A 15890-nucleotide genomic window follows, 5' to 3' on the forward strand; every position below is an offset into this window, starting at 1 on the left:
TTATGTATAATATATTACATTTCTGACTGTATATCCCTGTAATTGTTACACACTGTAGCTTTAAGATGTTTGTCTTTGTTTTGATAAATAATAAGCTTTATTTTAATGTCTCTGTTAACAACAACGGTTAAGAGGCCATGTTCTAAATTTTAGCTTTCATTTCCTGATTTTTATTTTATTGTTACAACTGATAATACTGGGTCAGTCTTATGTTGTGTTAAAGTCATGCTTTAGTCTCTTCATGCACATGAGTTCCTTCTTTTTATGAATAAAGCACATTTTAAAGTATATACAAAAGAACGCAGCTTTTCTTTCAGTTTTCTTCTAGCTGCATGTTTAACATAAAATATTTTTTAAAAACTTTTTTTTCCCTTAGACTGCTGCAGTGATTAAGATTACTTGTCCTGACTGACAAATACAGTAATATCTGGATAGTATGGCAACATCTTTGGTGTTCAAAGACCTTCTTTTACTCTGTTGTGGCATCAGCCATCTTCTATGGAGCTGTCTGTTGGAGCGGTGGCTTATCTGTAGCTGAGAGAAAGTGGCTGGATAAGCTGATCAGTAAGGCCAACTCTGTGGTTGGATGCCCTATGGACCCAGTGCAGGAGGTGAGAAGCAAAAGGATCCTAACTAAATTAACATCTCTTTTGGATAATGTCTTCCACCTCATGCATGAAGCTGTTGCAGAACTGGAGAGCTCCTTCAATGACGGCTGCACCCTAAATGCACCAGGGTGCGTTATCACTGATCCTTCCTCCCAGCAGCTGTAATACTCTATAACCACCACTGTTCCCAACAACCTCTATAAGTTGTTACATTCATGTTGATTTTGCACAGTTTCTATCTTAGTCTGTTAAATAACATGCTGCTGTCATTTTGCACATCCCTGATGTTGCTGCCATTTTTCAAATATCCATTACTGGAAAAATGTCCATATCTGTATATTGGTTATTTATTCTGCAGGTGCACAGTTTTTATATTGTTTGAACACTTTACAGTACAGTATTTCATTTGTGTATTTTTTTTAACTCTTCACTATTAGGTTATATATACTTTTTTAAGATCCATATTTGTGTGACAATTTTTTTCTATAATCTTTTTGCTGTTGTAAACACCAGAATTTCACCATTGTGGGACAATAAAGGGATTTTCTTTTATATTCTATTCATACTCTGTTAATGGTTTAAATAACATGTTAGTGTAATTAAAACTGCATGGTTTGTGGAAATTACTGTGGCAACCTATAGACTATGGAAAGATAGACACATTTTGTATCTTGTGCAATAAAATAGCCTGGGCATAATGTCCCTTAAAAGCTGATTACTATGCTTTTTTTAAACAGTGCATTTTTTAACAGTGATTTTAACTAGTATAAAAATATTTTTTGACATTCAAATCTATTAATTACATAGATATTGAAAACAAAAAGTTACTATTTGTTGTCACTGAAACAGCATAATTTAAAAGAAACAAAACTCCTGGGTCAATGTAAACTGTGAAGAATTGTGAAGCATTTTATTTCGTTACTGGGTCTATCCTAACAAAAACATATGGATTTCTGCAAACTACTCCACAGGGTACAGATATAAAACACACATGTATAAAATATAAAACATAAATAATTCCATGTGTATGAGAACAGGTAAGTCTGTTTCAAACACTCTGAAATGTCTTTGTAATTTTTTTTTGACGTGACAAGCTTGACATGCTTCTCTCTCAGCTGTCTCTAGAGAATATCTACCATTCTAGTTATTTTTTAATATCACTGCTGAAGCAAGTCAGGACTTTCTTCAAGGACATAGTCTCTAGATATTTTAAGCTAAAGTTGTTTTTTTAACAAGATATATGCATATTTATCATCAAATGTTTAAATGTTAAAAATAAAAAGTCAAAGCATTTTTAAAATGGTTCTCTCCAACAGGAGCTTATAGCTAATTCAGAAAATGAATAGGTATTTTATAATAACGCCTTATTAAATCAATATTGCCCATTGCATATTTAAATCACTCAAACATTTTTAAGCACAACCCTGTCAGAAAATGCATGCTCACAGGCTCTCAAGAGACCATAAAACTTTAAAAAGTCGTGATAAAATTCACTCAGTTTTCCTACTCCAGTGATGCATTATACAGTATTTGACCTTTATCCTTTAAATGTGACATCATGACATACCCTACCCCTTAATCAGTCTGCCTCCACATCTCAACTAATCTACAAGCTAAATGTAGCATATACATCACCTTCCAGTGACAAGTTAATCTACCTTTTAGTAGTTTCTTCTGGACAGACCTAATTATGCCTAATTTACTAAAACATGTTTTCTAATTATTAAAGGATGCTGAGGCATGTTTATTGGAGAATTAAGATAAAGTGAGTTTGTCAAATACTTTGACAGGAAAGAACTGGAGTAAACTTGAGGACCTTGTTATTGTTTTCAAAGCCAGAATACGATACAATGTCTTAGTCTTTATTATCCTTTTTTTTTTTTCAAATTAAAGACCAAAACTCTGTTAATGACATAGGCAGTTCAGGATAGGGGCTGACAGGAGCCAGTGCTATTATAGATATGTGGCTGGCCTATGTTATGGTCTCTTTACTGAAGACATAATATCTTATTAATTTCTTGTAGTTGTAAGGTTTTTTGTAACTTTGGAAATGCTCTTTCAACTTTTCCTCAGACTCAAACTTCTCTCAGCAGGCTCCACAAACATTCTGAGGGTTAGAGGAATAAGCTCTACCACATAACCTAAATGTAACTGATTGGGTCATTAGAACGGTTTTACCTTATACCTCTACAGGTTCACTTAAGGGGATTGAAACACTTCTAGGCTAATATGTTGTATGTGGACATGTATGGTTGTCATGAGTCAACAGCTTTATTTTGGTAAAAAAAAAAAAACATATTAGTGTTAAGGACTTGGTAAAAATGAACTAGGGTATTGAGAGATAATCCAGTCACAATCCTGAAGCAGATCATTGTCCCAATAATCATAATCATTGTCCTACAGCAGGTTTCTGTAAATGTGGGATAACAGTTTAGTTACTGACATATTCTGGCTGACCTCAGAATAAGGTACAAAAACCTAAATAGCTAAGTGGCAAACAGAGATTCAAAGAGGATATTGTAATTAATGTAAGGGTTGGGGGAGACATAATCACATTGAGACAAAGGTTGGATTCATGCAGCGGAGAAATCAAATAGTTGTCTTTCATTTTAATAAAGTTGGAAGACAGTCTTATAAAAGGACTAATATTTAGCTATAAATGGCACACAAGAGAAGGACAACAAGATCAGACAAAAAATATTACATCTAATTTAAGGACTGGGGTTTCATGTTGGCAGACAATTATGTTTTTATCACTTAAGAGATCCTTTTACAGTTCTTTTATGTCCCATGGGAGAAGAAATAAATGAATAAACAAATCCAACGTCTGTCAGATACGCTTCAAAAAGACTATTCCCGTTTTGGGCTCTCATCCAATGATCATCCTTAGCAAATTACTGTGCATACATTTATTACTACTCTGCTATCTAGTTTAAGCTTCATGCTAATCAACTTATCTGGGGTGACTAAAGCGTTAAGAGCTGTACAAGACTGATTTACAATTATCACTAGGAAATCATTGTGCGCAATATTACTGTTAAAGAGGACTGATGCAATCTTTGGTCTACTATATTTCAACTATCCTACATTCATGCTCTGCATATGGAAGATTTAAATAGCCACAGAGTTGAGCTCTGATGTTTACAGTTTTCTCACGTTTGCTTATATTTTTTGTGACTGAGATGCTAAACACATTAGAGGATAGTAGGGACATTTTTATGTTAATTAGGAGAAGAGTCAAAAAAATAATAATAAATTATATATTAATTTTTCAATCAATTTTGAGGGAAAAGCGTGATCTTTTTTTTCCTGAGCACAGAAATCCTTAAATATTTTTATGACAAATGTCAACAAATGACCTGACACTGAAGATAAAAAAATTGACACAATTTTACCAGGTTTGATCCAAATTAAACTTCCATCTTTTTATTATGGTTTCACTTTTACTACAAATTGATTTTTGTTCCTGAGTAAAAAGTATAACCAATCATGTTATACTGCAGTAATTTGAAAGTTAAACTTTCCAGCTAAAAAAGGTATTTTGCAAACTAGATGTAGAGCTTATCAATCACTTGATACCAAAGTTACCACAGCACATTTTCCTTTCATTATATCAGCCACACAACAACACACTGCCATTAAAGATATAACATTTTATAAAAGCTTTTTTAATTAATAAAAAATGCCTGAACCTCATATATTTTTACCTACTGGGTAATCTTAATCCTGCTTGTATTCTAAATACTTTTTAAAAAGCTATATGAAACAACAAAAAAACATATTTGTATTAAAAATGTACACTTTTTTAAATTCAGGTCCAGTTTTTGACTTATTTAACAAAGTTAAATAATAATTAAATGTATTTTTTAACAGCATACATTAGAATTGATGCTGTTCTTGTCCTTTTCAGAGACTCTTTCATAATCAAAAGGCTTATACATTTATTGTTTTAATAATTTTTGACGGCTCTTCTCAAACAATTAAAATGTAATTGTGTTTTCTTGTGAAAGATGCAATAGAAAAGCAATTTTCTTAACAATCCAACCTAATAGTCTTATTGTTTTTTTTTTCTAGCATTTCATTACAAATTGTTACAACTAAAGCAAAGAACATTATTACACAGCAAATTGCTTTTTAGAACCACTAGCATCCGGACAGCAGCAGATAAAGAGAGGACTCTGAGTTATACAATGATCAGAATTGACCTCTAATATATCCTTCCCTGTAGTCCTTAGAAATGTTAGCTTACAAAAGCACATTCTTTCTTAACAGTAGTGTGATAAATAATACATTTTCAAAATATGTTATTTCTGTGGTTTAACCAAGTCCTTCAAAGCAGTGTTATATAAAAGCTAGGCCATGGCTACTGGCTCAGCTTTTACTCTTGACCTGGGAACTGGCTCAGAGCATAACTGCTTAAGTTTAAATTGTAAAGTGCCTTAAGATGACATGTGTTGGGAATTGGCGCTATATAAATAAAATTAATTGAATTGAACTCCTTTCCTTTCCTAGACGAAGAAACCTCTGGAGCTAGTCTGTGTTTACCTTCACAAATTTAGAAATGATTCTTAGATCAGTTCTACTGCGCTCTTTTTGAGTGTCTGCCTTGTCTTCTAAACCCCCAAAGAGTTGTGACAGCGGGCAGTTCACACTGAGCCTGGTTCTGAGTGACGTTTCTTTCTGTTAAAGATCAGTTTTTCTCTCCACTGTCGCTACATGCATGCTCATAACAATGACTTGCTACAAAGTCGATATGTGTTCATTTAGGGGGGGTGGGTGTTCTGTAAGTCAACAACACAAGGCAATCTGCTGGGTTTTCCTATCTATCCATTTGATTTGATTTGACCTAACTGATTCGGTAATGTGCTTTCAAATGAAATTGGCTGTGCATTTGCTCTGGAAAGATAAGTTTAATTTAATTCAATATCCAGCTGGGGTTGTGTATGCATGGGCTCTCTGTGAGTACTTGGCCTTAAAAACTACATGTAACATTAGTCTATTTCAAATTTTCCTTTGTCTCCTTCCTGATAAATGTTGACCTGTTAAAAAGTGTTAGAAATGACTAAAGCAAATATTTCTTAAGAAATGAAAAAAATGTTATAAGGGAAATACAGTATATATACTTTATTTGAAAATTGCTTTCAAGAGATAAAAACACTCAGTTCTATTTGTTACAAAATATACTTAGATTCAGTTTAAGCTATGTGGGAGTTGCAAAAACACAGAGACTTTTCTGTCAATAATAACAAGACACCAGTCATTCCCAACTCTTCCCCTCAGGCTTTGTTTATAAGTGAATTTCAGTGTGCAGCTGAATGGTCACCATTTCCAGTAAACAGAATCAAGACTGTGACCTTGTTCACTAACCCAGACATGGTTTCTAAAGACAAAGGACATGATACACAGATAACAACCACAATCACGCGCACTCACACACTTACTGCAGTCCTCGATGTCTGATTAGGCATGTGGTCGATGATCACCAGTGCATGCCTCTGTATCTGAGGAAGGAAAAAAAAGGTTAATGATGGGGCAAAAGGGCAAAACCTCTTTTCACTGTGTGTGGCTGAGGCACATTTTTTACTGGAAAGGAAAACAGACAACTCATTTCAAATGACCAGATACTGATGCACAGAGGCCATGTGTCCTTACTTTGCCTGAAAGCATTTAGAAGATTTGGTGGTAACAACCATTATCCATCAATAGTCATCATCACTTAATTCAGAGTGTAGATAATTCAAAGATTTCAATTACACAAATTATTTAATAAATAACACTTAAAATTGGCAAAGAAGGGTGTTGTCCAGGCTTACATCCATCATGGACAACAACTTATTACCCCCTGCACCTGACTCTAGAGGAGCTGAGCATCTCCTGTAGTAAGAGACTTATGCATCCCATGTGTAAAAATGACTGCTGCCGCAGGTCAGGGGTGGCAACGGTCATCCTTAGCCACTCAATGGATGACCCTGTGGCCCTGCCAACAAGGTGATTTGTCGTTCCCATGCAAACGTGATTCACTTTCTCAACATGCAGTTAACATCTAAACCAGAGGGTGACAGCAGAGATACTCTCAACTGGAAATAACACATCCTAGATATGATTAATTAAATATTTGCACTCTGTAGAAAGTTTTATTTGCTGACAAAAATAAAAAATGACCAAAAAAATCATCAATAAAAATCAAATGTATTAACCTATTGAGGCCTGGATTTGGAGTCACACACACATTTAAAGTAGAAAAACACAAGCTGATGTAATGTCCTTAAAACTAAAAATAAGGCTCAGTATTCTGTGTGGCCTCCATGTGCATGTATGATCTTCCTATAATGCCTGGGCATGCTGCTGGTGAGGTGGTGGATGGTCTCTTGAGGGATCTCCTCCCAAACCTGGACTATAGCATTAACCAACCCTTGGACAATCTGTGGTGTAACTTGACGTTGGTGGATGAAAGAAGACCTGATGTCCCAGGTGTGCTCAATCGTATTCATTTCTGCTGTACGAGTGTGCCAGTTCAAAGCTTCAATGCTTTCATCTTGCAAGAACTGCTGAGTCACTCCAGCCACATGAGGTCCAGCATTTTCCAGCATTAGGAGGAACCCAGGGCCACCCGCACCAGCACATGGTCTCACAAGGGGTCTGAGGATCTAATGGCAGTCATGCTACTTCTAGCGGGCACATTGAAGGTTGTGCAGCCCCCCTCAAAGAACCCCTCACACACACACGCCATTACTTACACACTGCAAAACTGGTCATAAAGAATGATGTTGCAGGCAGCAGATAGTGTCTCCAGACTCTGTAATGTCTGTCATAAGTACTCACTATAAACTTGCTTTCATTTGTTTAGAGCACAGGGCGCCAGCAGCAAATTTATAAATTCTGGTGTTCTCTGGCAAATGCCAAGTGTCCTACGCGGTGTTGATCTGTGAGCACAACCCCCATCAGTAGATTTTAGGGCCTCATACCATCCTAATTGAGTCGGTTTCTACAGACAAATGCACATTTTTGGCCTGCTGGAGGTCATCTTGCAAGGCTCTGGCAGTGCTCCTCCTGTTCTTCCCTGCACAAAGGCGAAGGTAGCAGCCCTGCTGCTGTGTTGTTGCCCTCCTATGGCCTCTTCCACATCTCCTTGTGTACTGGCCTGCAGTCTCCTGGTTTTGCCTCTGGAAACTACACTGATAGACACAGAAAACCTTTTTGCAACAGCTCCATTAATGTGCTATCCTGGATTAGCTGCACTACCTGACCCACTTGTGTGTGTTGTTGAGTCTGTCTCATTTACCACATGTGTGAAAGCACTACCAACATTCAAAAGTGACCAAAACATCAGCCATAAAGCATAGGTACTGAGAGGTGGTATGTGGTCCCCATCTGCAAACCCTCTCCTTTATTGAGTGTGTCTTGCTAATTGCTAGTAATTCCCACCTGTTGTCTATTCTACTCTCCACCCTTATATGATAGGATAGACCCTCCCAAAGGTTAAAGAGCAGCTACATCAATTTATGCCTCTCCAAGCATTTTAGGTGATTTGATGTGACCAGTTAACAGAATAAGGATACTTTCAGTGACTGATGCCTTATGGCATTAGTGCTCTATATTGCTTGGATTAAAAACAATAACTACTACTTTAAGCTTGTGTATTATGGTGTTGTTCATGACTTCATAGATGTTGTAAAACATACCATGTTTAGAAAACTCGGTATAAGAATTTGTTGTAGAATCTAAGCCAGGAACTTCCTGCAGGTGAAGATGTGCTCTCTGTGAATGCATGTTTTTCTCTGGAAAATGCAGCTTCCTCCCACAGTTCAGAATCAGAATCAGAATCAGAAATACTTTAATAATCCCAGAGGGAAATTACTTTTGTTACACGCTCTAGTTACAGTTTTACATGATATATACACACATCCAACTATACAATATAATAAGATAAAAAATAAGAATAAAAAGAGATAAAATATATATACACATATAGCTCATCTGTACATATATCTGTATGTATATCTACCGGTATGTATATGTAAAAACTAAATCCAAATAAAGTGAAAAGTCCAATTAAAGTGAATAAATCCAAGTAAAGTGATACGTGGCGTGCAAAAATAGTGCATAAATGTCAATTACGTTCAAAGACAACAATCCTGTTAGGTCTCTCTAAATTGATCTAAAGGCCAAGCTAGCATGTGCCAGAAAGGTATGTCTGCCAACAAAGAAACAAATTCTTCATTGGCATAATATATAAAAAAAAAAGAAATTACTTTTTTTTTTTTTTTTCTCATCTATAGGGTCCGTTTTAAGGCATGATATCTGGTTAACCTAAGCATATTAGTTCTATTTCAGCAGCATCTTAATTAAAAACTGACCGGCACATTTTTTTTTTTGCTACTCTTTTTCTTGATTTTTTTTTTTTTTGTTTGTTTTTTGTTGCCGATTCTCTGTACCTACTGTATGGGTGTTTTCTTGCTTTAACATGCAGTGCTGTTGGGATCAAATAAAATAAATGATTCAGAATTTTCTGCAGCTCCCAGCCCCAAAACCATCTCTGTTAATCCCTTAACATCACTATAAACAAAAAACTGCTAAATAAAAATTCTAATGCACACTATGAGCACTGAAGGGGGAACAAACATAACTTTATGCAGTATTTAGAAGGGTTTCTAATGCAGTGGAAAGAAACATAATAAGATGGAGGTGGAAGTATAAACTAGGTAGGAACTTGTTTATCTTTTTCTATGTTGTTATTGGAGGGACCTTCATGTTCAATGCAGGCCTAGTGGCTGGGGCATTGAGCTTAAAATCTTGCGGTTCTGAGTTTGAGTCCCACTCCAACAGACTGCCACTCTTGCTGTCTCTGAGCAAGACCCTTAACCTCACTCTGCTCCCCAAGCGCCCACGATGGCAGCCCACTGCTTCTAAAGGGGATGGGTTAAATGCAGAGGTAAATTTTTCCAATGTGAGATCAAACTGTTCGTTAGATAACTGGTGACTGTGAAAGTCATTTGACAATAGAAAACTCAAACTCATTGAAATTTTCAAGAAAACAGCTTTATGCTTCCATGAGGACATTACTATAGTTAACTCTAACATTTGTTTGAGGCTCAACTGGTACTGAGGTGCCAAAGAGTGCCAAGAAAATCCCCTTTAATCATTTACACTGGCAAATCAAGCTACCAAAAAATGACCAATCATTCCGCAATCGGTTTGCACCAAGTTCTATAGCCTTCCACCGAAATATTTGAGACCTATTATAACTAGGAAATGTTTGTTCAGTCTGTTAATGTCCAATTTTGGTGAACCCGTGTTAACTGTAGGCACAGATGGGTAACAGAAGGGGCATTTAGTGGGATGCTCTAGCCCAGGGATGTCCAATATTGGCCCTCTAGGGCAGTTATTCCCAGATTTAGGATTTTTTTCAGCTTTACCATACCTAATTTGAATAGTTGCTGTTCAACAAAACCCTTTTAACCAGCCATCATCTGAATTCAGCTGTGCTGATGTTTGAAGTCCTAAAACCTGAAGGAGCAGCACCTGAGGACCGACTTTGGATACCCCTGCTCTAGTCTGTCTGCTTGAAAAATGAGTTGCTACATCAAACAATTAACCCAAAGTAGCTGGTGAGTATGTGTTATTTTAATATGACATAAAACGGCTGTAAAGGAAGCAATGCCTGTGTTTGAGAAAAATGAGCTACACTTGACATTGCCAACAAATGAACAAGTAATTTTGGTCAAATCGCCCAACGGCTGTAAAAATGTCCGTAGCAGCCTCATCAGGTAATATCTTAATATTGTTTATGTAAATATATTGCACAGTTTTTACATTTTTTTATTACCTGACTTCTTTTCCTGTTTTTCCTTCTTTTGAGTGTTAATTTTTCTAATTGTGACTTGAGTTTCTTTTGTTTAGAGCCAATTCTCCAGTCATGCAAGAATATTTTGGATCGGGACAAGTTTCAACCTGATCATGCATCCTGCTTTGTGTAGTATACAGGGGTAACAATGGACAATTTGCCTCTCACGATCACCTACCAATCAGGAAACCTAAGGTCAGGAGAAGATCAAACCTCTGAAATTCAGTCGGCCCTCATAAGGTGTTCAAGAGAAAAATCCTGCTTTTAAAGCAGAGCTATGAGCATCTACAAGCAGATTTACCTGAACCTTATACACTTCCTCTTCTTCCAAATTGATGAGTCCCACCAGTGCCATCTCTCGGCTCCGAGTCCGCCGTCTGGTTTTTGGACGTATAGTGTGAGCAGTTAGATCGCATCAGAGCATCGTACAGTTTGAATTGTAGCTGTAGCTCGACAGTGTAAGCCAGGAGTGTCAAAGTGATTCCAGAAAGGGCCGTGTGGCTGCAGGTTTTCTTTCCAACCAAGCAATAGCACACCAGACTCCATTCATCTCATCAAGTGAGTCCAGTCTTAACATGATGACTTGATGAGATGAATGGGGTCTGGTGTGCTATTGCTTGGTTGGAAAGAAAACCTGCACCCACATGGCCCTTTCTGGAACCAGTTTGACACCTGTGTTGTAAGCTCACCTTCAAACATTTAAAATTTGCTCCTACATATTATCTTGATTTATGTGGAAATCTTCTCTCCTGTCTTTGTTTTAGTCACACCTGAATCTTCCCAATATGGAACAATAAGGGTATTTCTATTCTCTTCTATTCTATTACAGCACACAACTGAGCTGCTCCTTCAGAAAAGAGAGCAACAGAAGCTGACTCGTTTTATCAGTTTTAGGGTTTCTGATGGCTTTTAAGGTCAGCTTAGAGAGCACTGTCAACATGTATCAGAACTTGAGTGCAGTCAGTTACTCTGTTCATTCAAGTTGCCATGATTTGGACCCTAGGCAGATGCTTAGGATCAAATCAGGACATCCCCATTTTATTCATAAAGCCACATCTGCTTAGCAATACTCACTTTTTCAAAGCAGAACAGTTAGCCAAGCTTGCACCTGTGCTTCCCTCGGCTGTTGCCTGTTTTATATGGAGTAAATTTGTCTGTATGCTTTTATATTTTGTGCTGTTTTGTTAGCAACTGGTTTTAACAATTGGATCTCTGATTTATAAATGTTTGGTCTCTGTGCCACATCAAAAAGTATATGAGACACTTTTTTAATGACTGGGAGAGCATATACTGTAGTAAAATTAGAATAGAAATTTCCACAGTCTTAAGTCCATTCCTCTTTCTCACCTGAAAACATTTTATTACACAAAAAATGCGCTTCAGTTATTCCTAAGTAGGAATTCATAGCATGTTCGATCCAGCTTCAACCAGGTTATTTAAGGAAGTATTCCCTTTGATCTCATCCATTATTTTAGATGTAATTAATCTATACCTGTTAAAGGGATATGTACCAAAGGATTTTTAAGCTTTTTGTAACTAAACCTTTACTTAAGAAACTATCTCTTGACCCAGATGACCTGGTAAATTATAGAGCTATATCAAATCTTCCTTCCTTGTCTAAAATTCCTTAGAAAGTAGTTTCCAAACAAGTGTGCAACCACTTACACCATAATGAACTTTTTGAAGGGTTTCAGTCTGGCTTTAGAGCTCATCATAGCACTGAAACAGCTCTGGTGAAGGTTGATAATGATATTCTCATGGCCTTAGATAATGGACTTGTGTCTCTACTTGTCCTGTTAGATCTCAGTGCTGAATTGGATACAGTTGATCATAATATTCTTTTAGAAAGTCTTGAATATTTTGTAGGAATTAAAGGAACACCACTAGACTGGTTTAAATATTATATATTTGTTTGTTCACGTTAATGACAAATCTTCCTCATGTTCAGGGGTTACCTGTGGAGTACCACAGGGATCAGTGCTAAGACCATTTCCCTTTACTATATATATGCTCCCAATCGGTAAAATTATTAGACAGCATGGGATTAATTTCCACACTTATGCTGATGATACTCAGCTATATCTGTATATAATTCCAGAAGAAGCTAAGCCGTTACATAGATTACAGGCATGTCTTGAAGACATAAAAAACTGGATGACTCTTAACGTTCTGGGGGGGGGGAGAAGGGTCACCGCCACATTATCCCATCTAGTTCCTGTTTTGGACCCGACCCCCAATCTTGTACCCGTACCAGATGACCGTCGGCACAAGCCCCCTAGGGACGGGGCCAACATGTCCCGCACGGGGCACCCAACCAGATCCTCCCAGTGCCTGCTCAAATGTTGTGTTGTTGCGTGTTGTTCTCGAGTGTAATAAAAACTTAGAGTGCCAAAGGGGGTTCGTACCCCCCCAATCAACCAGCCAGAACCCTCAATGTCTATGGCTCTCAACTGTGTCCAACCTTTCACAAATTTCAACATCTTTTTCTGAATCCGACATTGTAGCATGGCATAGACAATTCACGTTTGCAGTTTGAAGAACACCTGCTTGCTTCTGATGATTTCCTTTGGCGTCGGCACAAATTTGACAAATAGCTAACCAATGAGTGTTTGCATTATATGACTCATCCTATTACATTAGTTTTCACTCGATGTAGATGGCGCCAATGATCTGCATCGGATGCCGCACATGACGTGAAATAAAGATTTATAATCATTAAACCAATACAAGAGTAACGAGTAACATCATTAATAATCATTAATAATCATTAATCCAAGAGTAACGAGTAACATTTGTTTTAAAAATGTAAGGAATAGAAAGTAAAGATACTTGTGGGAAAATGTAATGAGTAGAAGTCAGAACTTGGAAGAAAAAAATAAGTAATATTTGTAGTAGTATTTGTACTTAGTTACTTGACACCTCGGATCCAAATAAAATATTTAATTTCATTCTGTTTGGTGAAAAGGTAGATAGATCTTTGAAAATTTCTTTCTGATTGTTCTTGTTTCTGTCTATTTAAATATGATGTAAATGTTTCCTTGTATTGTCATTAATACATTTTCTATGTTTCCTTTAAATATTTCAACATTGAAGTTAGTACAGTATATTCATTCAATTTACTGTAGTTCTGTATTGTCATGGCATTACAAGGCAATTATGTAGGTTCTCTCTGTAGTTTTTTTTTATATCAAAACCCTGTAAATTTAAATCTACTTTGAAAGTAGAGCAGCAGTAACCAAGGGGCAAATTCTCAGAAATAAAGCCAAAATTGCCAAAGTAGAAAAAAGAATGCTTTTGTTCTTTGTTTTTTTTAGAGCAATGAAGCTTTTATTGATCTGTGTGGATAATGCATAATTCATAATAGATCAGGAAGTGTTTGCTTTATGATGGCAACCTTGTATGTTAAAACCTTTCCTCTATTGCACATTCTGTTAGCTTGTCTTTCTGCTATATTTACCAATATGATGTGTCGAGCTAGATCTGCTATTTTCACAGCTTTTGTGAGACAGTGTTTTATAAAGTAGAGCATTAATTTATAAAAACATTTATTTGAATTTTGTAAATCAAAGTTTTCTGTCCAACAGCAATGATGAACTAGCCTGACGTAGTCCGACTCAATTCTAGTCAGAATATGAGTCTGATACTGCTCCATAGAGCTGTGATTATGGGGCGTGTTTTGAACGAACCAGGAAAAAAAATGCCTCTGTACTCAATTGGATAGACCTACAACCAATAAGAGCAACGGAGTGCGTGATGTATCTTAAGCGAGGCATAGTTGTTGTCCACAAAAATCAAAGCGTGCAGTTTCACGCCTAGAATAAGAAGATGAGACTTGATCGCGTTTCTCTGTTCCTCTTTTAAAATTAATTTGCTGTCGATATCTTCTAGAACAGACCTAATAGCAGAATCTACTCACCCAAACTCTCCAGCGGCAGCCATTATTGTTGTCACCCAAGCGCGCTTTGGTCACGTGGTTGATAACGTTACTCTTGATCATCTGTCCATCATCGTATAAAGCCCGCCCTGACAATTTGATTGGATCGCCTGACAGTGGGCTTTAATACTCGCGCTACTATGGAGCAGAGCCAGACCGAACTTCCCCGAACTCAAACCTTGTGGGCGGGACTAAGTTCGGACTGGCACCCAGGCTAATGATGAACTGCATGGGAGTATTCTATACCCAGCAATTGTAGTCTGTTAAAGGATCTGGTTGTTATTCAAAATTGTAAAGGTTAACTTTTTTTGCAACATAAAACTGACTAGAACTAGACTAAAAACTTTTTAAATTTTAGCTGACTAAAAGCGACTAAAACTATCACATATCGTAATGACTAAAACGTGACTAAACCTAATAATAGATTTTGTCCTAAAGACTAAGAATAAATCTAAGATGGCTGTCAAAAACAACACTGGTTTGAACTCTATAGACGAGCTTGTATGACATTCATTAATGAATTGTTGTATTCATTTTTCTCTATTGTACATTGCTGTCTTTTTAGAAGCACTTTAGGACACTTGTCTAAAAAATGTGCTGTTTAAAAAACAAACAAAAAAACCTAACTTCCTTTTAGATGTGGAATAATGAAACTAAAGAGCACCAACAAATATTGACAAATAAAATGTATATGCTCTGTCTTTGTAATAACTTGTGGGTGTTCCATTGAACCAGTTTAAGAAAGTATTAGAACCATGAACTGACAAAATGCAGTGTGAAGAAAAAGTAAAAATCAATGTGTCCTCATACCATTCACTCTGTTGACCTCCAAAGATTGTACATCATAAGATGTCATTGGTTAAAAATAATGAAATACAGTTATCTGACCTTGATTTCTTCCTGCCAAAAAAAAAAAAAAAAAAATGTATTGGTTACTATCTAGTTTAAAACTGTCAATGCAATTTAATAAACATCATTATACTATCTATTAAACTATCAAAGCATTTCCTTCCAAAAACAAATTAAGAAAGCAAAAACATGTATATACCCCCTTGGAAGAGCAAAGCATGAAACTAAAACTACTGTAATATTAGTCATTATTATGTACATATGTTAAAATTTACCTATGGCTTCAAAGGGTACAGTACCTGACACTCGGTGCACGGACCCCCAAACTTGAGGAGTTGAAATACATCAGACATCTCATCAAGGTCCAGAAAAGTGCAGTTTTGGGAACAGCAAAGATACTGCGCAGAACTATGAAGGTTATTTTGTTTCAAAACAATTTGTACATTCTAAGTGTGAATTTGAAGTTGTAAGGAGATGTACATACAAGTTTTGTATTTGTAGAACAAAAAAAATAAATTCACAAGTGCAAATGTTTTTTACAGCTGTTCAAATTTCAAGTACAAGTACACAAATTCTGTTCTACAACTTACACATCAGAAACCTCGTACATTCTCAGTTTCGCTCCAAATGGTCCAGGACTATTTTTGCAAAAATA

This window comes from Cyprinodon variegatus, unplaced genomic scaffold (assembly GCF_000732505.1).
Source record: "Cyprinodon variegatus isolate N-32 unplaced genomic scaffold, C_variegatus-1.0 Scaffold460, whole genome shotgun sequence".
NCBI lineage: Eukaryota > Metazoa > Chordata > Actinopteri > Cyprinodontiformes > Cyprinodontidae > Cyprinodon > Cyprinodon variegatus.